This window comes from Micromys minutus (assembly GCF_963924665.1).
Source record: "Micromys minutus genome assembly, chromosome: 13".
In the NCBI taxonomy this organism is placed as follows: Eukaryota; Metazoa; Chordata; class Mammalia; order Rodentia; family Muridae; genus Micromys; species Micromys minutus.
In genome coordinates, this window is record NC_137982.1 from 33485347 (window position 1) to 33508711 (window position 23365).

Consider the following 23365-nt stretch of genomic DNA (forward strand, 5'->3'; position numbering starts at 1 on the left):
ATTCATCCTCTAATGGGCACAGGTTGTAATCCATTATGAATAAAGCTATTACAGGCATTTTGTGTTTAGGCTTTCCTATGAAATCAAGACTTCATTCCTCCGGGATAAATGCCCACAAGTATAATTGCTGGGTTCTAAGAGGGTTAAATGTTTAGTTAGTCTATTTATTTTTAAGGAACTGTCAAACTGTGTTTTCAGAGTCCTGAGGTCATTGTGTATTCCCAGGAGTGATATAGGAATGATCTAATTTCTATGCATGCCACTTGATTTTGAATAACACTTTAAACACAGCTTTCCATATTAGATCTCCCTCCATGGATTCTTTGGTCAACAAAATTTAGGCCTTTAGCATCTGGGTAGATTCCAAGGGGGTAGGATAGGGTATGGCAAATTGAAAAGAAGATGAAGAGGCAGAGGGCACACCATCTAATTTTAACGCTCAGTGATTGCTGTCTTATTTTGGGTCCCTGACATCTTGTTTTAACTGGTTTCTATTGTAATTGTACCAGTAATCTCTTTCCCTTCAGGTAATCTTTTCAAAGCCACTGAAAAGCTAGAAGAGCAAGAAGCAATAGATTAGCTGTGAACGCAGAAGGAGGTTTGGGAAGAGCTTGGGAATCATTGAAAGGTAACAGGGTTTAGGCTAAAGCTAAGTAGTCAAATCCTTTCTCACCAAGCAGCTGGTTTTTCAGGGCAGATGCCCTAGGTAAGGTGACTAATGAAACCCGGTAGTTGAATATCTCCTGGTAATTACAGAGTGTCCTGTCTTCTCTTAGGCAAACACGACAGCTGCTACAGATGTGGAAACAGACACGACATGCACACAAGGAAGACATGTTGGTGTTTCAAAAGTTTCTGTCTCAATTCTAAGGCCTTTAGAGCTTTAACAGATTGCTTCACAGGTGGAAAAACATTCTAAGAGTTAAATTTTCAGTGCCAAAATTATTTCATTTCTTATACTATTTTATGTTAACGTTAACCACTAAACTGTGGAGGCTAGCTTAAAATGGTTTTCTATACTTCCCTTATATACATATACACTTTCCTTTTAGCATGTGAGTTGCTTCTGTCTGTACTACATACATCATCTTCATATTGTAAAAACTGCCCCGTTCTGGCTAACTGATCATCTTCAGTATTACCAGCAGCTTTCATCCATTTCAAGGTTGGGTTGTGTGACTCTCGAGGTGGAAACAGAAAACTGATCATTGATGTAGAGTTTCCATTTTGGGCTGAGTGCTTTATACTTAACTGCCTCTCACACCCTCCTTTCCTGCCTTTTCTTTTCTCTTCCCTTTCTTCCTTTTGAGCAAGCTCTCCCTGTGTAGCCCAGGTTTGACTTCAAATCTCAGTTCTCTTGGCTTAACCTCCAGGTGCTGGGGTGACATTTTGTGCCACTGTGCTCAGTAACACATGGCAGTTAAAGTCCCGGGCTGGCCTCAAACATGGCCACTCTTTTGCCTTAGCTATCCAAGTGCTGGTCTTGTAAGTGAACACCACTATGTTCGGATGCAAACTAGTTTTGCTTAATACTTGTTCTTACAAAACTGTAGAGCCCCAAGTGTGCTAGCATTTAGGTTTGCTATTTCATTTAGGTTTGCTATTTCAGAGGACTGAAAGGATACTCGTTGATATGTAATATAAAGAAGATAGTAAGGCTCTTGCAGAAAATTTCAGCTAGCATTTCTTAAAGAAAACATTTCCTCTACATGAACATATATATTATTTGAGAACTTCTGAGCCAAGGACTGGGTGTGTTTTTCTTTAATCTCAACAAAGACATTCAGATCTCTGTGAGTTCCAAGACAGCCAGGAGACCTTGTCACCAACATAAAACAAAATAAACGAACCAAAGATGATTTACAGGTTAGGTATGGTGACCCCTTTGATTCCAGCACCTGGGAGACAGAGACAGGTAGAGGAAGACTTTGTAGAAGTCAGCCTAGTCTACGTAGGAGGTTCGAGGCCAGCCAGGGCTATATGATGAGACCCTGCTCAAAACAAACAAACAAACAAATCCAGGAACAATCCATATGTTGATTTGCATAAAATGAGGTACACCAGTATAGGATGTGCACTATACTTTTTCCTGTTTAGCACTAACGTGAGAGAAAAATCATATTTTTGTACATGGTTCCTGCATGCTACTGTTTTTGAGACAAGAACTACCAATGTACCCCCAGATACACCCTGAGAACTTAATTGGTGTCATTATTTACCACTGAATCATCTTTAAGCCACTTGTCCTCAGAGTGCAAATGTGGGCATTCTGCATTATTCTGATTATTCTAAGCACACTGGTTTTTGGTAACAAGACAAGAAAAAGCACCTTGTCTATTTACTAAAACTGAACCTTTGCAGATTTCTGTCCAATTTATTTTTTATAAACCTTATCTAATTTATTCTTCGAATAAATGCACTTGCAGGGATTCTACATTCTTCTCATTTTGTAGACTAGAACCCCAGGCCAAAAAGACTAGATGAATTTTGCCTGTCAGAAATACTGCAAAAGCCAAAACAGGAGCCTAGATGTCACAATTCCGATTTCAGGGACGGTTCTTACAGCGCTTGGCAAAAAAGGGGAAGCCATATTCCTAAGTAGGAGGTGTAAACTATACCTTTAATACTCAAAATTAACAGGCTACTTTTACACTATCCTAAGAGGATGCACCAAATGTTAGTTGGAGTGGTACCCAATTGCCTTACCTCACCTTTTCTAAAGAGGAGGAATTCTATTTCAGATCACTTCATGGTGAGAAAATTTAAATAAATCTCTTTAAAATATTAGTCAGATAGTGTGATAGTGAACACCTGTAATCCCAGCACTGGAGGAGGTTGAGGCAGGAGGATCTGAAGTTCAAAGCCAGGCTAGGTTACATAACAGCAGCAACAACAAAAGCAACACAATTAGTCACAATGAATGTTACTGTAAGACAGACTGTCCCAGGACTTCGGCGAGTCTCAAATTCTTATTACCTTTATCTATTTACTCTCGGAGAACTACTTGTGGGAGGCCGTGCTCTCTTCTACTCTGTGGGTCCCAGGGATCCAATGCAGGACATTAAGTCTGGTGGCAGACATCTTTACCAGCGGAGCCACCTCTCCAACCCCATTCCCATAGTTTACATGGCGATGTGAACCCCTGAATCTATTTACCCTGTTTTCTCCCCTCACTGGATTTCTTACTGGTTTAAGTAATTCACTGCCTACTCCATATTAGATGACTTCCTACAATACCGCAAGGCATGCACTAGACCTGTGGGGTTTCTATGTCTTGTGACTCCTTTAATTTGAGCGCCTAGCTAACTGAGCACAGCAATGGATTTCTGTATCCCCTGGATGCCTGTTTGCCATCAGCGAGTATGACCATGGTGTTAGCAAACATGTGGACCATGGGTCATTGCACATGGAGGGCCTCTATAGGAGTATTTCATTTCATTGCTTTCCCCGACTGATTTCCAACTATACCCAATTCATTTTATTATTCCCTGGTGTCTTTATAATTTTTCTTTCTCAGAATGTTAAAAAGAGGAGGAGAAACGAACTAACGGAGGGAGAAGAATGAGCTCTGTGAGTATTAAAAGAGCCTCCTAAGGACAAGAAGTGGGTGCTTAAGTTTGGATTTCCTACCTTATTAAGTTTTAAAGTTTCATCCTGGCTTTTGTGTTTAAGTTTTAAAAGCTGAAATTTTTACTTCTTGCTGTGTGTTCTATACTACACATGCCATAATAAACGCTGGCTAGGATCCTAACTTAGGATTGAGTTAAAATAGAAATACTTAGGAATCTGACCAAGGGGGGGCGTACACTAACACTCACAAAGCACATTCTTTTCTCGTGCCTTCCTCAGTCCATTGCCCCTGGGCAGTAAACTGTATGGTAAAATAACCAGTTTAATACTTGTTTTCTTTCGGTCTGCTGAGAAAAAGCTACACTGTTGGCAAAGTGACAGAAACTTTAAAAATGGAACCCAGTATATTGCATGTATATTTGAGGAATGTGTGCGGCAATCTACTGTTCTCTCTGTGTCTGTCTCTCTCTGTCTGTCTGTCTCTCTCTTCCCTTCCCCTCCCAACCCCCCCCCCCATTGTTATAAACATACAAGGAATTAGTGAACTGGGTTTGTGGAGAGAGACCCAAGAAAAGCAAGCGCTGATTCTTGAGCCTCCGGAAGTACAAGGTTGGCGAACAACCAACGAGAAGCACCTTTTATTTTATTTTAATGAAAAAACAGATTTTAAGTACAAAAGTTCATTGTTTCAATCTGTGTTTGGCTAATACCTTACATATTAAGGCGCTTAGAAGAGTCTCTGGTTGTCCTTCTACAACAGATCTTCACGATCCCCTCCCCCATTTTCCTACCCTCGATTTTTTTTTTTTACTGTTTATGTTTGGCCTTGACTTTTCTAACATGTATCATTTTCACCCACAGTTGAAGACACCTTTGATGTTGGTGGTACTACATACTGTATATAATAGTAGCCATTTAAAGCAGGAGATCGGATTGTGCTTAATGACACGCAGTTCACATTATATAAATACAGGAAAGGGGGGAAACAGGGCCCTTCTGTGTACACGTTTTAGATTGCTAGCTCTCTTCTGCCTGTGTAGAATGCTAAGCGTCCCCAAACAGGCAAGACGAAATTACTTCAGTGTCCTTGACTTCTGAAACTATAAAACCAAACCCTTTTAACCCAAACTAAAGACGATGCAAGGAATTAAAATACTTATTTTCTGGCGCTTTTTCTACTTGTGACTGAGGCAAATTTGAGGGTAGAGAGGAAGAAACTTAATTGCCTTCAAAGCTCAATTTAAGCAATTTTATTAAAGTTTGGAAAGACAACTAAGGATTGTCCAAGAAGAATTTGCAAACATTCATGAATTTCTACCCCTTTAAACCACTACAAAGGAGCCAGAAGCAGTACCTGGACCTGCTTAAGTCTTTAGGAGTTTCTCTTACACCCTAGTATTTCAGACTGGACTACTCAGTTCTTGTCTTCTGTTTGGGTTGTTGTCTCATGGTTATAGTCTGGCTTTGTTACCTGTGGTTGAAAGACTGGTCAGTTTTATACACTGTATTTCAAGAGAAGTTAATCAAACACCATTCTGGGTTCCAACAACCAGGCATTGGGGGGTGGGAGGGATGTCTATAACCTTCCTGGCTTACCATAAACCTTGCTTTGAATATTCATGTCATGTTTTGCTTGAGTAAAGGCTGGGATACTTTCGCTGCATAAATATAAATATAGTGATAATCAGGCCTTTGAATATACGAGGAAAAAAAAAATACCCAGCACATTTCAGTCATCTTTTATTTATTCCGAAGAGATTGAGCAGCCTTTAGCTTTCTGTCATTTTTTTTCACAGGGACTTTAAATGCAAACACCATTCCTGCAGCTATCTTTATATTGGGAAGCTCTATGTGAGGTTGAAGTTTTTATAGGGAAAGTTGTTTAAAACAGTTGTCTTTAAAGGCAGGTTTGCCACAGCAAAGGTTAGGGGTTGCCAATAAAGCCATTTATAGCAACTTCTGTATTCTTCACTCTCTTTCCACGGATGGGCGGCCCGTGAGCAATTCCTGTTGGAATTTCTAGTTGATCCTTCTGCAAAGAAAGGGTGTTCAATGGGCTTTGGGAATAGAGAGAGCTGAGCCGTCTAGATATAAATGGGCTGCCTGGATTCCTGGGAGGTTGTGTAGGACTCAGGTCTCCAATTCCTTAGACCATTTTCTAACCTTTGTTCTGTTGGGAATAACAAAACATTTTGGGAAACTGGGGAGTTTAATTTACTGTCATCAGCTTACTTAATAATAGCATCTTTGTCTGTTCTCCCTCTAGGGCTCCTCCTCCTGACAAGGAAGCTAGACGCTGGTCAGTGGACTTAGCCCAGACAGAACGGCCAGCCACAGAGTTCGAGAAGGAGGCAGCGGACCCCCGCCCCCCGACCTTGGGCAGTCACTGATCCCAGAGCAACCCCAACTTAACTTTCTCGAAAGAAAAAGGTGCAGTGGGAGAGACGCACTTTCCATCTTTCTCAGCTCATTTTGGAACAAGAAAGTGTATTTGTTTGTATTTAGTTAAGCGAGAGGAATAAAAGCCAACAAAGCCACCCTAAGGCATCCGCGGAAACTTCAGCTTGGCTAATTGCTCCCATATGTCCTCCTCGAATGCTTTCAGAGAGCTGCTTAGACCGAAGGCCGGGTCACTTTACTGATTTTAAAACGGCTAAAAAAAAGGTGGTGGTGGTGGGGCAATCACACTTGTGATCCTGTCCCACAGGGGTCCAGGCGAGGCCCCAGGGGAGCAACCTTCTCTGGGAAAGCTTGGCTTCCCGCAGAGAACATGCTGGGTGAGGAGGGGTGAAGGCGCCGGGCAGAAAGTTGGCGTGCGGCGTCCCAGCGGGTCTCAAAGCCCCGGCAGCTCGGGTCGGGAGGGGCGCGGGAGGCGCAGCCCCGGCGGGCGCGCACTGGGAAGGTGCCTTCCGGAACACGCGCAAGGGCGGGGACTCGCGCTGCCAATGAGGTCCTGGTGTGGGCCGAGCGAGGCGCGGGGACGGGCCGGAGCGCTGCCTCCGCGGTGGCAGCTGCGGGAGCCCGGCTCGGGAGCCGCAGGAGCCGCAGCCGCCGAGCGCCCAGCCCGCCGCGCCCTGAGGCCCGGCCCCCGGGGTGGGAGCCGCGCGCCGAGAGCTGGAAACTTTCCCGGCAGGTAACTCCCCGCTGCCGGGGTGCCGGCCTCCGGGAGATCGCAGCCGGCGGGGAAGGAAGGGTCCTAGGGAGCAGCCCGGGAAAGCAGAGCGAGGCTGCTGGTAAAGTTGTGGGACGCCCCCTCCTCCGCCCGGCCCAGCGGGAGCTTTCCGGGAGTAGGCGCGGGCACGCCGGGGCTCCGGGCCTGGGGCTAGGCGCTGCCGGGGAATCGGTGCAGGCCGTTTCCTGCGCTCCCGGAGGAGCGGGTTGCAGCAGAGCCGGGCTAGGGGGACCCTGGGATCACGCGGCGCGCAGGACTTTCCCAGCCGCCCCTTGCCCGCCTCCTCGGTTCCTTGGTTAGACAGGGCCTTGGCTGCTCCGGGCACCCGGGGGTTGGGGGTGAGGGGACGTGAAGGCGGGGCGCCTGGCACCCCGGGGTCTCGAGTGTCGGCGCGCGCGGGTCTCCAAGTTCCCGAGCGAACTTCAGCGGGGGAAAATCGTCTCGCCCACCGTGAGTTCAAAGTGTGTGCTTAGCTCCTGCAGGCTGCGGCTCGCAGATGCCAAACAATTTCTTTCCCTGGTGGTGTTGGTGTTGGTGTTGGTGTTGGGGTGATGATTTGGGATTAGATCTTGAGTTTTTTTTTTTTTTTTTTTCTTTTTCTTTTAGTAGTGCCAGCTAAATGAAGGGTCGTGCCAAGTTTGCGAGTCCCCTTGTCCTTGGGCGACGAGTTGTTACTTTGGAGGCATTATTGGGATTCAGGTTCTTCCTGGAGGACTTTTGGGTGTGTGTGTGGGGTCCCCCGGGCTCGGCGCGACCGCTTTCCGGAACGGCTGGCGGGGAAGGAAGCCCTGGGCATTGTGTTTGCAGCCAGCAAGAACCCTGGATTGGCGTTCCCAAAACTTACTTGACTTATTGTGTAAAGGCTCCGGGAGGAAATGCGGCCGCGGCCAGGTAGAAGAAACGCGGCGCCGAGGGCGGAGGACGCCGAGCTGTGACAGTCTTCCGTCAGGCTGCCTTGGCTCTGGCAGCCCCGGAGCCTTGTGCCTGAAGTAGTGGGACTGATCTGAGTAATTAGAGTTTCCTGAAGAGTGAATTCAGGGAGGTGAGGAGGGCACCTTCATCTTGAACTTGACCCCAGGAGTAGCGTCCTGGCGGGTTAAAAGGTAAAAGCCACCCGAGCCTTAACCTGTAAAGGAGCGACGCCGCTAGCTCCTGATTCAAAATCTTTTAGGAAAGGGCTCAGGGTGTCTGAGGTCGCGAACTCTGGAAATGCCAGACTCATCAGACTTCAGAAGTTCGTGTGCTGGGGGAGGGAAGGAGAAACCTGGTTGGCTGGCACAGAGGGTTGGTTTTTCTTTGTGGTGAAAAAGAAGGGAGTCTTGCGTCTCTGCTTACACCAGATCCGCTACTCCCCTTCACCCACACCCTCTTCCTGGGTCATCCTTATCCCGCCAGGCTGGCACTGCTGGGATGGGGGAGGGAGGAAGAGAAGAAAGCCGTTGCGAAGCTTTTCTGGGCGGCCCGGAGGTATTTCAGATCTGCTACTGAGAAGAGTCCTGGATTTTAACAGCTGCTTTTTGATTGCTGGGAAGGAAAGAATTTATGAGCGCCGGAGAGGTGCTCATTATGGTACTGTTCTGAGTGTTTTGCTCATCTGGGCTACTTAAAGAGCTCAGAGGGACTTCCCTACAATCTGCAAAGTCTGTGTCAGCCGGAATGCTTGTGTGTGTCAATCAAAAAGCATAATAAATAGATCTTGGTGCTTTTACAATGAAAACTATGCCTGGCAAAAGAAGTTTGGTGTCTGACTGCGTTCCAGACTCCTTCGTAGACCTTTTCTTTTTTTTTTTTTTTTAACCAGCCAAGTTGATGTTTCCAGGCTTCCCAACTACTGTGATTGGACAGTGACGGATAGGGAAATATGTCGTTGATTTTGGTGGAGGTGGGAAAGTCCCGAAATAAGTTTAAGGTCATTTCCATGTTTCTATCTTGCCATTCTGGTGCCACAAACTTAACTTTTGCAGAAACTCAAGTGGGTTGATTTTCTTGCTTTTTTGGCTTAACCACCAGAATGTCTAAATTATTATAATTCATGTTCATCATGGAACTAAAACCTAACTGATTCATAGTCAGCCCTTTTCTGCTTTCCATAACAACCAGAAGAACATTTTGTCTCTTTAACCACATGCAATTTATTTGAGGCCATAGTGGGGTTTTGGTGCCTGATAATCGAGGGCACAGTTTTAGAGACAATGGAATTACTTTGACTAAATCATCCATTTTTAGACAACTTCTTTTCTGGGTTGCTGATTAATTCTTTATCTCCCAGAGAACATTAAAAGCCCTGTCCCTGGGCTAGTTGAGCTGTAATCCATATTATAATGAGGCTTGCCAGAAGAGCTGGGAGGTAGTTAGGTCTGTTTGCACCAGGCACTTCAAAAGCAATAGTAAAGATTTTATTTCTGTTAGGTCAAGAATGTCCTAGTTAGAAAAATTGAGTTTATGCTCTTGTCCAACATATCTGAGGCCTTGTTAAGGCTGCAACACACTTTTTTATTTTTATCACCTATGGGAATAAACGTGTAGAGACAAGCATGAGCATATGTAATTAAATTTACAGACACACACACACATACACACACACACAGGGGGAACTGTGTTAATCTCTAGAATGGGTTTGTTTGGAACTGGGTCTTTGCGTGAGTTTGTTTGAGACAGGGTCTCACTATATAGGCCAGGCTGTCTTGAAACTCACTTATGCAGGAAAAACTGCCCTCGAACTCACAGAGATCGGCTTGCCTCTGCTTCCCAGGTGCTGGGATTAACGTCTGCACCACCAAACCTGGCTCTGCACTGTCTTGTAAATACTTGTTAGTTGCAAAACTACCTCTCCCCAGTTTGCAGAAGTGTTCTTCAGTCTTTCTGGGTTTTAGTTTTCTCATGGTCATCCCCAAAATGGAATCACATTGCAACTTTGTGACTTCAAGGGTTGGGAAAACTGAGGTATTTTGGAGCCTGTGCTGTAATAGAAGAACAGTGTAGCAGTGATCATAATGGGCTTCGCTACATATTTTATCTCTAAACCTCTCATTTGAGTAAACCAGGGCCTAGGAAGTTAGATCAGTTTGCCTGATGTCACCTGTGACAGTTGTAACTGAAGCTTGGAAGGTCCCTGACTCCCCATTCCTTGCCCTATATCTCTTTTGATTCGTGTAAGTCACCTGTGAACTGGCTACAGCCTGACAAACAGAATGTGTGGCTGTTTCTCACAGTGCTTTATTTATGGTTATTTTGGTTCCAGAACCCTGGGGCATATAACCCGGCTTTGATAGGAAGGATTAAAAACAGCTCTCTAATAACAATAACTAAACATTCTCTCTAGGAGACTTTCAGAAAGTCACATACCTCCAACTAATTGTTTGTTTACTTTCAATTTCTTTTTCTTTTCCTTTTTTCTTTCTTTTTTATCAAGTAGGCTTCAAGGTCTAACATGATTTATAGTTCAGATATCTATCAATTTAAGCCTAAGGATGAGAGAACACCATCGCCTCTCATCTTGGCTTCTGTTAGGCTAAGGATGAAACCTGCCTGAATCTCCGTTTCTTGGAGTCCTGAGCCCTATATTGATGAGAATATAGATTGGTTGTGAGCATCTTCCCATGCTAGCTAGGTCTCCTCTTATGCTCCTGGTTAAATGGTGAGGGGGTAGTGGGTTGCAGTGGGCCATTTTCACCGTTTGCTATGTCCTGCCTGCAGTACTAAGTGCTGATGATTAAATCTAGGTTTTCCAACATGCTAAACACATGTTGCGCCACTGAACCGCCCCTTGTCTATGAACTTTTAACAGGTTCAAAAAGTGAAATCATAGTCTAGGATACCAGCTTTTTCTTTACAGCTCTTACTTCACGTATTCTTCGAGCTTCATGTGCGTGGGTGCACGTGCCGCCGTGAGTAGGGGTCAGAGGACAATGTCTGGAGTTCTCTCCTTCCACTGGGGGTTCTAGGAATTGAACTCGGGTCGTCAGTCTTGTACAGCAAGCCCTTTGAACCACTGAGACAGCGAGGAACTTGGCCTCGTGAAACATTTATTTATCTGTTGGGTTTGCTGGAAGATCTTACTGTGTAGCCTAGTCTGCTGGCTTCAAGCTTGTGGTCTCCCTGCCCCAGCCTGCTGTGTGCTGAGATTACAAGTGTGTGGCACAATTCAAGGCTTCAGACACACACAGCCCTTAAAAATTACTCTCTGAGGGATAGCTTTGCAAAGTATTAAGAAATGGTGTTTAAACTCAGGAGAAGATGTGTTAGGATCTGTTCACGGACTGGCCAGTCTGAGATTGTAGCCCTTTCCCTGGGACTCGAAAGCAGGAGACATTGGCGAAGCAGCATTTCCCAGCAGAGTTGGAAGGCTGTCACTGTCCCAAAGGAGACAGAAACAGAAAGCAGCATGAGCAGATTTCCATGAGGAAGGCCCTTAGAAGCATTATCTTGCCGTTAGCAAAAGGAGTTCCGGTTTTGTTTGCCTCAGCGAGTGTTGTTTTTAAGGGCTTCTGTGAGTGTGGGTGATTGGGGACAATGTTCTAGAGAGAAGCATCCCATAGACACACATGTCAAGGGCAAAACAAATGTTGAAGAGAAAGGACATAGACCATAGATTTCGGCATGGATTTTTTCCCCCATTAGCATGAGAGAATTTATTGGTTCTAAAGTCTCCTGGCTAATATTCATTTTTAGACAGATGTGAACCAAAATGTTCAGCTATTTAACATAGAACCATGGTGACTCAGCACTTTCTTGCCTTACCCGGCATTCCTAGGGTCACACACCTGGGGTGGATTGGCTTACTGCCTCTGAGGTAGAGAAGAGTGCAAGAAACTGTTAACCGTGGGCGGCCTTCTTGCACAAAGGACGTGCTGAAGCAAAGTGGCACATTAAGTGACAAAGAGTTTTAACACTTGGGAGTGACATACAGTTTTAACACAAGGGGGACATCATACGAGTCCAGATGCATATATTGCGTTTGTACAGCTTAGGGTCAGTATATGCTTCTGTGACACACTTTTTCTTGTGTCATGTCAGAGCATTCCCTGTGCTCATTCTTTGGCTCTGTTTTAATGACTGGTTACTAGCTTTGGACAGATATCAGAGCCTGTTGACTCAGATGGGGCACACATATTAAGTCACTGCGGCCGTACACAGCCTCTGGCCCCTTGTAGCTCCAAAGCCCCCTATCACCAAGAAGTTACCTCTTTGCCATTGGTGCCAACCTGAGAGAAACACGGAAAGAGCCCAGATTGGCCAAAGAAGAGTTCCAGGTGGCAGACCCCATTAAACCCACAAGATGGGTCCGTGGGCCACATTGTTACACAGAGGAGGCTACTGTGGGAGGAAGAGACAGGGAGCAAGAAACCAAGAGCTGGCCTGCATAGCATTCGTCTCTAGAAGTGGTATTGGCTGGCCTTGAAAGCAAACCCAATGGCACAGGGTGTGAACATTCCTTATGTCTTCATGACATATGCTCCAGTAGTCTGGAAAGCATAGACTTGGCCACACTCTACAGGGAGTTAGTCACTGTGAATATAGCCATTTGTGTAAGGGGGGTATCGAATTACTTCTGACAACTTGGAGCTGGCCACGGTTCCCTTCCCGTACAGTCTGTTATGATCCCCTCTCGCTGCCAGGCTCTGCTCTAAATCACTTGAGATTCGTAACATCAATTCTTAATGTTTATTGAGTACTTGCTGATGTGGAACTCAGTGTGTGAATTTTTAAAAATCCATGGACATGAAAGAAGGGTAGCTCTTCTCCCATTGTCCTACACACCAAGACAGTTCCACACAGAGCCACCTTCTGTGTCCTGGCCTCCCTTGCTTTTTTGTGATGTCGACAAAGCAGAGTTTATTTCTTTAGAATGAGAATTGCCTCAGTTAGATGGTGGATCTGCCCCGGCTTACCTTCATCCATGATCCACTGGTTGGGGGATTGCTGTAAAAAGCTCACAACATTACTTCCCACCCTTCTGGTTGATTGATTGATTGATTGATTGATTGATTGAGTCGGGAAGAGGACATGGGGGAGGGGGACTTCCTCTGTATAGCCCTGGCTGTCTTGGAACTTGTTCTGCAGACCAGGCTGGCTTGGAACTCACAGAGATCCGCCTGCCTCTGCCTCCCCAGTGCTGGCATTAAGGCCTTTGCCACCGACCAGCCACGAATCTGCTTTCAGTTGACCACATAGTCAAGGGTTAGCTGGGTCTGTCACCTACCTGCCCCAGGAAGAGAATCCAGAGTCGAGGTGATTTCATTATAGCTGCACCTGCTGTCAGTTGCAGGTTGATGAGCAGGTTTGTGACAGTGATTATGACTTACATATCTACAGCGTTCCATGACATTTGGAGGGTCTAACACACTACAGAGGTTGAAGGTACCAAAAGCCACAGTGATGACTTCTCAGCTGCTGAATTAGCCAGTCCTAGAGCTACCATGACTTGTAACATCTCTGAGGAAAGTAATATTTAGGAATGCATAAGACAGTGATCACCAAAGCAGAATGTGCCAGATTATCCAGGATGGGAGAGAAGGAAAATCAGAGCTTTCCTATGGGAAAAACGAAACAGTTCTACTAACATGTATATACGGGTAAACACTGGGTGTGTATCTGCTCAGCACCTGTCACTTGGGTTCTCTGATGAGCATTTTATAACACAGTGGAATTGGCTCTGGTACCCTAATCGTCCTTCTTGCTTTAGATCAGTGATTTTTTTTAACCTTCCTAAATGTTGTGACCCTTTAATGCAGCTCCTCATGCTGTGGTGACCCCAGCCATAAAATTATCTCATTGCTACTTCATAACTGTAATGTTGTTACTATTATGAATCATAATGCAAATACCTGATATGCAGGATATCTGATAGGCGACCCCTGTGTAAGGCTTGTTTGATTTTCCTAAAGGGGTCAGGACCCACAGGTTGAGAACCACTGCCTTAGATGAACTCTATCTATTTACATGGATTTATAGTCTATATCATCTACTTTTAATTAAACTGGCTCCCACAAAATGGAAGCTACTTTAAAAGGCTCTAGGAAAGAAAGCGTGGGGGAAAAAACCTAATGGCACGAATTCTGAGTAACGATAATAAGACAATAGGAAGGAGAAGAGTTTATTATAAAGGGGTTAGGAAACTGGCTTTGATAGGTTGACACAAGATTTGCATATCAGTGTATAATGTATATTATTAATAAAGATGAACTAATATACTGATCGAATCTAAGTCAGATGAAATTCGTAGGAAAAGCCATGTTATGCTCTTCGTGGGTGGAATCTAGTAAATACTGTATGTATGTATGCATGCATGCATGTATGTATGTATGTATGTATGTATGCATGTATGCATGTATGTATTATGTATGTATGTAAAAGAATGCCCATGTGGATCCAGTGTAACATGTAGAAAGAACAAGAAAGGCTAAATGTTGGTGGTGGAGAGATGGCTCAGCGGTTAAGAGCACTGACTGTTCTTCCAGAGGTCTTCAGTTCAAATCCCAGAAACCACATGGTGGCTCATAACCATCTGTAATGGGATCTGATGTCCTCTTCTGGTGTGTCTGAAGACAGCTGCAGTGTACTTATGTATAATACATAAATAAATATTGAAAAAAAAAAGGCTAAATGTTAGGCAATGCCCATGCACTGAATGCAGATAGTGGGTGGGCATTAGGAAAGGATATAAAATTGTTTTTCTAGTTCTAACTCTGCCGTAGATTGTTTTTCGTAGTATAAGTACATAAAGGTATATTCGGTAGTGAAATATAAAATTCAGTAAAATCCAGTCTGAGCGCCAACACTTCCCTTCCAGATGGCCACTGTAAGCCATGTGTGGGGTGGGACATACTTTTAATCCCAGCATTGGGGAAGCATCAGTGAAGATCAATGAGGCAAGAAGATCAATGAGAGGCCAACCTGGTCTACATAGTGAATTCTAGGAAAGCCTGGGCTATGTAGAGAAACCCGGTCTCTAAAAAAGTTCATTGAGATGTACTTTGATTCTAAATGGTTAATTCTGGTGTGTATGAAGGTTTTTTTTTTTTTTTTTTTTTTTTTGCATCCCCTTCACCACCACACCGGGTTTCTCCGTGTGACCCTGGCTGTCCTGGAACGCCCCTCTAAAGAACAGAATGGCTTTGGACTCAGAGATGCTCCTGCCCCTACCTCCTGGGTGCTGGGATGGAAGGTGTGCACACCACACCCAGCACCCTAGTCTTTTCATTATACGTAAATTATATTACAGTTTATACTGTGTTTGGGTTATATGTCTAATCTTTTTTACTGAGAGGTCTCTGTCAGCACAGAAGATTTGAGTATACCCTTTCCGTTGATTATATAAAGCTCTTCTGTTTCTTTTTTGATGTGTATATGTGAACCTTTGGGCACATATATGCACCATGTGTATGCAGGACCCCAGAGAGGCCAGAAGAGGGTGTCAGATCCTTTGCATCTGGAGTTACAGGTGGTTGTGAGCGGCCATGGGAACTATGTTCTGGTCCTCTGGAAGAGCAGTAAGTCCTCTTAGCCACTGAGCCTCCCTCTAGTCCCTCTGCTTTCCCCTCCCCCTCATTACTTGCAACTGGAAGCATTGTAGCAGGTCTGAGGACAGTTGAGGGCAGTGGCCTTGGCCACTGTACCTGAAGCTGACGAGACTCCTTATGGCCTAGTCCCTTATGTTTAATTTTTACCTTTAATAAGGTTCTTCCTCTCTTCCCCAAACTGAAAACGACATCACTCCATAAGACAGCTTGAAGGGACAAGAATTTCTCATGAAGATTGCTCTCTCTTTTTTCCATATCATGGCGACTCCTCCCTTAATCGTCCTGACACGTTGCCTGTGCATTTATTAAGATGTTTTTCTTCTTCTGCTTTTTATAATTAAGTTGTTCACCGGTTTGCCCTGCTGATGGCTTGTAAGCTTTTTGATGGTCGGGGTCTTGCCTTGCTTTAGTCACTTAAAAAATTAGGGGGTAATTATTTACTTCTGCTTTGGAATTAGCAGACAGGCAGAGAGTAAGTTTAAATTTTAAAAGGATTTATTTGGTTTTATGTATATGGGCATTTCATCTGTTGTCACAAGCCTGTGTTGGTCAGAAGAGGATGCTGGATCCCTGGAACTGTAGTTACAGGTGATTGTGAGCTGCTGAGTGGGTGCTGGGAGTCGAACTCTGGTCCTCTGCAAGAACATGAGCTCCTAATTGCTGGGCCATCTCTTCCAGCTGCAGAACCCACAGTTTTTAAGTGTCGCTGTACACTAAGTATTCTTGGTGGCTCTGCCACTTCCAGAGCTTAGTGACCTCGAGAGAGTGGAGAGCTTTGCACACATGTCTCACAGAGCTAAAAAGGATCCAAGACACAAACCCGAGTCCATTATATGCCACAGCTCTGTGCGTGCCTGTGTATGTGAGTGTGTGTGTCCATGCGTTTGTGTGCTCGTGCATGTGTGTTTGCACATATGTGTGTGCACGTGTGAGTGTATGTGTGTGTGTGCATGTGTGTGTGTTGGAAATAAAGACTGAGTATCTTGCTGTACATCATTAGTTGTCCTGTGCATACAACACATATGTATTACCACAGTAAAATACATACAACACATATGTATTACACACTCTCTACCTATACTACCTTGCTTCTGAATCTGACATTCTTTATGTTTGTTTGTTTTGTTTTTGTTGTTGTTGTTTGCTTTTTTGAGACATGGTTTCTCTGTGTAGCCATGACTCCTGAAACTCACTCTGTAGATCAGCCTGGTGTTGAACTCAGAGATCCTCCTGCCTTTGAGTGTGTGTGCGCGCGCGCACGTGAGCGCTTTTGAGAAAGAATCTCACTATATACCTCTGGCTGTCCTGGAATGCAGGCTGTCCTTGAACTCACAGAGAGCCACTTACCTCTGCCACATGAGCACCCAGCCTGAACCTCATTCCATGTAGACTAATTGAGATCACACCAGTATTTGTGCCTGGCTTACTTTTAACTTATTTGATATATTTAACTACAGTGGCCACATGCATACTGTTAAAAAAATGATGAGATGCTTTCCTTTTTATGGCTATATAATATTTGCATATATTTATCTGCTCATGGATATTGGCTATTAGGAACAGTGTTGCAACAGACATGAAGTACAGATATGAAGGTATAAGACACTGCTTTATTTTCTTGACTGCAAACGTAAAGGAGGATTGCTGGAGCCTTCTATTTAGATTTTTATTGAGGGGTTTACATGCTGTTTCCTGTAATGGGTGTGATAATTTTGCCATTAATAGTGAACAGAGGGTCCCCCTTTCTCCATAGCCCTGCATGCAACACTAGTGATCACTATTTTTTGAAACAGCTGTTCTTAATATGTATGAGATATCCCATTGTGGTTTGATTGCCCTGGGGTCTTTTCTGATCTTAAACTTACTTAGTTACCCAGTGTGCTGCTTTCCTGTGGGAATGGTGACATGAGCAACAATGGGAAGCTCCCTGGAAGATGCTATGGAAACACAATTGGACAATCCTAGGCAGGCACCTAGTAGATTAGGTATAAGAAGAAGTTTTGGGCAGTGTGTGTGTGTGTGTGTGTGTGTGTGTGTGTGTGTGTGTGTGTGTGAGAGAGAGAGAGAGAGAGAGAGAGAGAGAGAGAGAGAGAGAAAGAGAGAAATATGTACATGCCACTGTGCATGTGTGGAGATAAGATGACAATCTATCGGAGTTAGTTCTCTCTTTCCTACGGGGTAGGATGGGGTTGGGGACCCAGTCTTGAACTCATGACCCCATTGTCTCCAACCGTAAGTGATGGGATTGTAGGCATGTGCCACCATGCATAACTAAAATGTAGGAACACCCCCCCACCCCGCCCCCAAATGCCTGTGGATGGTTTGCCATCTGTAATTGCCACCAAGCAAACTCCTGGGAGACTGTCCCGTAGGCTACTGTGATACTGGCCAGAGCATTCCTGTTGGGAATGGTGGGCTCCACGCAGCTTAGCTGACGCTCCTTACATGGGAAAGCTAATTGAGGGTTGACAGGCTGTCTGCTTTCAAGTTGAGCTACGATAAATACTTTGTGCTGCCATGATGAAAAACAGATTCCTCCAGAGTTTTGAGGGTCAGATGACAGAGTGTGTACGGAAGTGTCTGGGACATTGTAAATGTCCTCCTAGGCAGGGGAATCATCAGCTCTGATCATTTCCTTGTGGAGTTGGCTTCTATCTCATTTGTCTTGTCGGCCACTTCTGTTTCCTTTTGAGAACATCTCCATACATTTTAGAGGGTACCCTAAGTGGAATGGGATTCGGCTTTTGAGGAAAGGACAGATAGAAGTCGGAAGTGGCTGTAAAGCATTAAGCTGTGGAGTAGGTGTGATGTGTGATCTGGTGATGCTCTGGCAGTTTGGTTGGCCAGGTACTTGCTTATTAAGTGGGACACTGCTGGGTGAGCATCAGACCCTTGTTATAAGCCTTGGCAAACTTTAAATGGTACCCAGGAGATGTTTGCTTTCTATGGGTATTTTAATCATCTCCCTGGAAAGGTGTTGGTTTTCCTTGGAAATACCTCAACATAGAAGGAAACGGAAAAGTTAAGTGTAGTGAGGCAATCATTCATCTGTGGATTTAAAAAAAAAAATGGGTAGGGAGTGAGACTGAACATGGCGGAGGCCGAGTTCGCTGTGGAATTCTGTATCGTAGAGACTGACAATCGGAAAACATGTCAGAGACAATGTAATATAGATTCGGGAGACACAGAAGTGGTAAGTAGCTCTTAGGTTGCCAACATGCAATTTTGATTTTTTTTTTTTTTTTGTTGTTGTTTAGTTTTGTTACAGGGACCCACTTTGCCGCCTGGTACAGTCTGGAGCTCACAGTGCCTTTGCCTCAGTTTTCTCAGTGTTGGGGTTGCAGATGGGCACTGGTACATTCTAGCTGTCTCGTCTGAGGTTAACTTGCATGTGACTTAAGACATCCTTCCTACAGGGTGACTTGTCTAAGAAAACAGCAGCTTCCCAAGTGGGTTCCACGAGAAACTAATTTTCAGAAAATTTAGGCACCACAAGGGGAAAGGGTTCTAGAGTTAAATAAATGTAAAAATCTGGGTCAAGCAAATTATGACAGGTGTGCATTTGTGTGTGTGTATTTGTGTGTGTGTATGTGTGTGTCTATATGTGTCTGTGTGTTTGTGTCTCTCTGTGTGTGTGTGTGTGTGTGTGTGTGTGTGTCTGTGTCTGTGCATAGGCAAATGTGTGTGTGTGTGTGTGTGTGCAGAGGCCTAAAGTTGATGGTAGGTATGGAATTAGTTACTTTTGGTTGCTGCGATAAAACATAGTGTCCAAGGCCACTTGTAACAGGAAGGTCATTTAGTTGGGTTTACAGTTCCAGAGGATTAGAGGCCTTGATGTGATGGAACAGAGGCACGGGGTGACAGGAACAGCTGAGAGCTCACATTTAACTGTCCACGGAAGCAGAGAACACACTGAAGCCAGCTAAGACTTTAGAAGCTTGAACGCCACCCCCTCCATCACACACTTCCCTCACCAAGGCCACACCTCCCAACCTTCAGGGACAGCTTCACAGACTGGCGCCCAAGTGTTCAGGTATGTGACCCTAGGGGGTGGTTCAAATTCTAAACACCGTAGGTGTCTTCCTCCACACCCTATTTTATTTACTTAGAGTCTCTTGCTAAACCTAGGGCTTGCCAGTTGAGAGTTTGCTGATGGGACTTCCTGTCTCTGTGTCCCAGGTGATGGGTTCACAGGAGGAAACCATGCCTACCTGCTTTTATGTGAGTTCTGGGCTTCTGAAGGCTACTTACTACTCATGCTGTGTGACAAGCACTGAATAATCTCAGCCTAAAACCAGGTAAAATTTTAAAAATGCTGCCAACTTTTGAACACTCAGGTCTTATGCTCGGACTTCTTAGACGGTAGATGGAGTATTCATGTTTTGCAAATACATGAAGCCCTAAGTTGCTTTTTGTTTTTTGTTTTGTTTTTTTCAAAGCACACAAACCAATGGTGGTTGAGTAGTTTGTCAGGTATTTTAAAGCAAGTCCAGTTAATGTAATTTTGCTTCACAAACTTCAGTGTATATTTCTAATATCCAAAACCCTCTTCATTATCACATAAACTGAACAATAATCTCTATGTTATCTGACCGTCCCTGACATTTGTTAATGATTGTTCTTCCCAACAAAGAACTTGTAGATTGTTTCCTCTCATGAAATTCTTTCTGTGTGGTGGTGTTCATGTTGTTACTTTGTCCCCATATTTCCTATAAACTGGAAGCTAGTTTTAGAGGTAGAATTAGGGGATAGCAAGATGGCCATCCGACAAGTGTACCTGCTGTCAAGGCAGTTGACCAGAGTTGGAGTCCTGGGACCCACGTGGTGGAAGGAGAGGACTGACAGATTCTCCTCTGACTTCTAATCAACAAGCCACGGCAGTAGGAAGTACACATGCACAAAGACAAACAAACAAATACATAAATAAACAAAACTTTAATAAAGGCACAATTAGATTCAGGATATAAGTCTTTTGGCTAAAAAAAAAAAAAGTTTTGTGTATTTATTTTTCACTCCCCTGATTTAGGAACATCACTTAGGTTTAGTAACTCATAAGAAGTAGCTGTAAAATAAAATAAAGGAAATAATGTCTTAGACTCTCTTTGGAATTGATTCTATTATTAGCACGTCGAGGAGGCGAAGTTGAAGGGGCCCAGATGAGAAGGTTCGGTGTGCCGTCGGCCTGGTGACCTGGTGTAACGGCACGCCGTACCTTTATAGCAAGTGTCTTCTAAGTGGTTTTGATGTTGAGCACTTTTGGATTTATTCAGAACGACAAGGTAGTTTTAATAAACTATTGTACGGTGGCTCATCTTTGCCCAATCATTTAGAGATACATGTCAATTTTATTTCTATTTGATAATAGTTTTTAATAAAACCTTCCCTGACAAATGCTCAGACCAATCCAAGAACAGAAGTCTAAGGAAAGCTTTATGGCAGCAAATTTATGTGCACATCATCTGGTGAACGCAGATGAATAAATCAAAGTTCCCATCGTTGCTGACTCCGCTAATTTAATTTGCTGTCTAAATTTTTCCCCTTCTTTAGCCTTTTGAGTGCTTTCATGTCTGGGAGAATTTAAAGGAATTTTGTCTGTTAATGAAGAATAACAACCACATATTAAGTGGCTTTCTATGATGAATGGCAACCTTCATAAGCCTTTGCCAGCACATTCTTACATTTAATCCCGCAGCTGGCAGGGGTTTATACACTGTTTTATACATTAAAATTTGCCCTTTGTGAAGTAAAGTGCCTTCATCAGATTATGTATTTTATAACCCTTGCAAGGACTCAAATGTACATATATATATTTCGTTTTCTCCCTCTCTAAAGAGATGGAGTCTTGTTAGGATCCTGAGTTCAGTGTGTGTTCCTCTATTCAGCCCTTTTTTTAGTTTTTTGCTAGTAAAGAGCATCAAACCCCAGCGCATGTGCACACTCGGCAAGTGCCCTCTGCCCCCATAACCTTTGCTCCGTATGGACTTTGTGTGTAGCTGACCTATTTCCATAGTTTTAAAATGAGGATGGTAACGACTGTCTCCTGGAGTTTGTGCCAGGACCAAAGGTAATCCCTAAAAATGCTTCCTGCCCGGTTTGGCTCAGAGGTACCCAAGACATTCTTTCTTCTTATGGGTCCATATTTTAAGTTCAACTTGATAGGTAAGTTGTTGGGTGAAAATTTTTAAGTTTATTTATTTTGCATCCTTTTTGGTGTGTGTTTATATGTGTGAGTGTGCTATGTCAGGGTGACAGTGGGGGTTAGAGGGCAACTTCCAGATGTTCGATTTCTACCACGAGGGCCTCAGGATTGAACTCAAGTCATCAGGCTTGGTGGCCGGCACCTCTGATAACTGAGCCATTTGTTTGGACAGTTTTAAGAATTGCTAATTTAAAGCGGTATGGGACTTAGCTCAGCAGCAAAGGATTCACGACGTGGGGTTAGGTCTTCATCTCAGAGGTGAGGAATTGTTAATTTTAAGATTTTTCTTTTTATAGAAGTAAGAACTTGGTTTCATGCTAATCTCTAAGGTACTTGGCCTATACTTAAACAAGTAGACATCCAGACAAAAACGTTTGAGCAGACATGCAGGATCATTCTAGATGGTGACTTATGGGAGAGAAGGAGCTAGCCAACCAAAAGCGGCCTAGGGATTAGCTATAGAATTAGCATAGGAATATTGCTAACTAGCCATCTGGTTCTTATGAAAATCCATTTACATTCTGAGACTGAGAACATGAGAGGCTTCTTGGACTTTGATGGTGTTTTGCTCTGTGGTTCAGAACAGTGAGTTGTATTTTACTTAGATGAAGCATTTCTGCATACCACACTCCAGTCATGTGGATGTGTTTATTTACAGGGTGTTTGCCAGCCAGGAGGGAGGCTTCCCCAGTGAGTTGCCAAAGTGGGGGTGGGGTGGAGTGAGGGATGTCTTAGAGGCAGGGTGTCTTTTAAAGACCATAGCTTCTGCAGCTTGTGCCCAGGTCTTTTGTCACTGGCTTTGGATCTAGGTTCTACTAGAGTACTCAGTAGGACCAAGGGGCTTTCGTTCCTTCCTCCCCAGGAGTTATTCTGACAGTGAACTCAGTACCCCCGTGACTCCTAAGTCCTGCTGCACTTTCTTCCTATTAAAAGTTCTCCTATGATATTTTCCTTCCTGAATCTCTGTTCAAGCCTGAGGTCCCTCTCCCACCAGCCAGCTTCACAGTCTGGAAGTCAGGACAGGAGGAAGAGAGATGTCATGTCTAGGCAGATGGAGACTGAGTTCTGAACCACTGGGACTTACAGAGTTCACCTTTGTCAGCCTCCATTCCTAGCAACTTCAGCTGGTCTCACAGATAGAATGTTACCCATGAAGGTGCCGGGCTGTCATGCTGGTCATTGATGTGGCAGCCTAGTTAGAGCTATTGCAGCTATGGTGAAAGACCATGACCAAAAGCAAGCTGGGGAGGAAAGGGTTTCTTTGGCTTCTACTGCCACATTACTGAAGGAGTCAGGATAGGAGCATGGAGGCAGGAGCTCATGTGAAGGCCATGGAGGGGCACTGCTTACCGGATTACACTGTTTTCTTTCTCACAGTACCCAGGACCACCAACTAGCCCAAGGGAGTTGCCCCCACACATTGGGTTAGGCCCACTCTATTGATCACGAACTATGGAAATGCCCTGGAAGCTTGTCTGCTTACAGTCAGGGTTATAACCAGAGTCATTTTCTTCTGGTCACATTTTCTCAGTTGAGACTCTCTCCTCTCCAGTGACAATAGCTGGTGTCAAGCTGACATAAAATTAGCGAGCACATGGCTCATATATGCCATAGCCAGGTAGGACTGTTGATTACTTCCCTCCTTTGGAAGCTTGAATAGCACAGCATCTTCTGGTAGCATGAAAAGAGGGAGGAGGCTTTTGGGTCAGTTCCAGCTCAGCAGCCTCAAGGCCTGAAGTGCTTGGTGTCTGCAACAATTGGGACTTACTTTCCAACCCCGAGGGCCAGCCAGTAGCTTTAACAGTAGCACCAATAAATAGCCTGTACTGTTTTGGGGGTCTCTTGGACAGTGCTGGCCAACAACCCAGAAGACTGCTTTTCGTGCTCGGTGTTGAGATTTTT

The 23365-nt window shown here is 44.4% G+C and overlaps 1 protein-coding gene across 1 annotated transcript in view; it reads left to right on the forward strand.

Annotated features, from left to right (window-relative positions):
- Positions 1 to 6579: 6579 nt before the first annotated feature.
- The window catches only part of TANC1 (tetratricopeptide repeat, ankyrin repeat and coiled-coil containing 1), a 221004-nt gene continuing 204218 nt past the window's right edge, over positions 6580 to 23365 (forward strand). The window contains exon 1 of the mRNA XM_080927145.1: positions 6580 to 6703. The gene's annotated coding sequence lies outside the window, so the exon portion shown is untranslated. The remainder of the gene's footprint in view (positions 6704 to 23365) is intronic.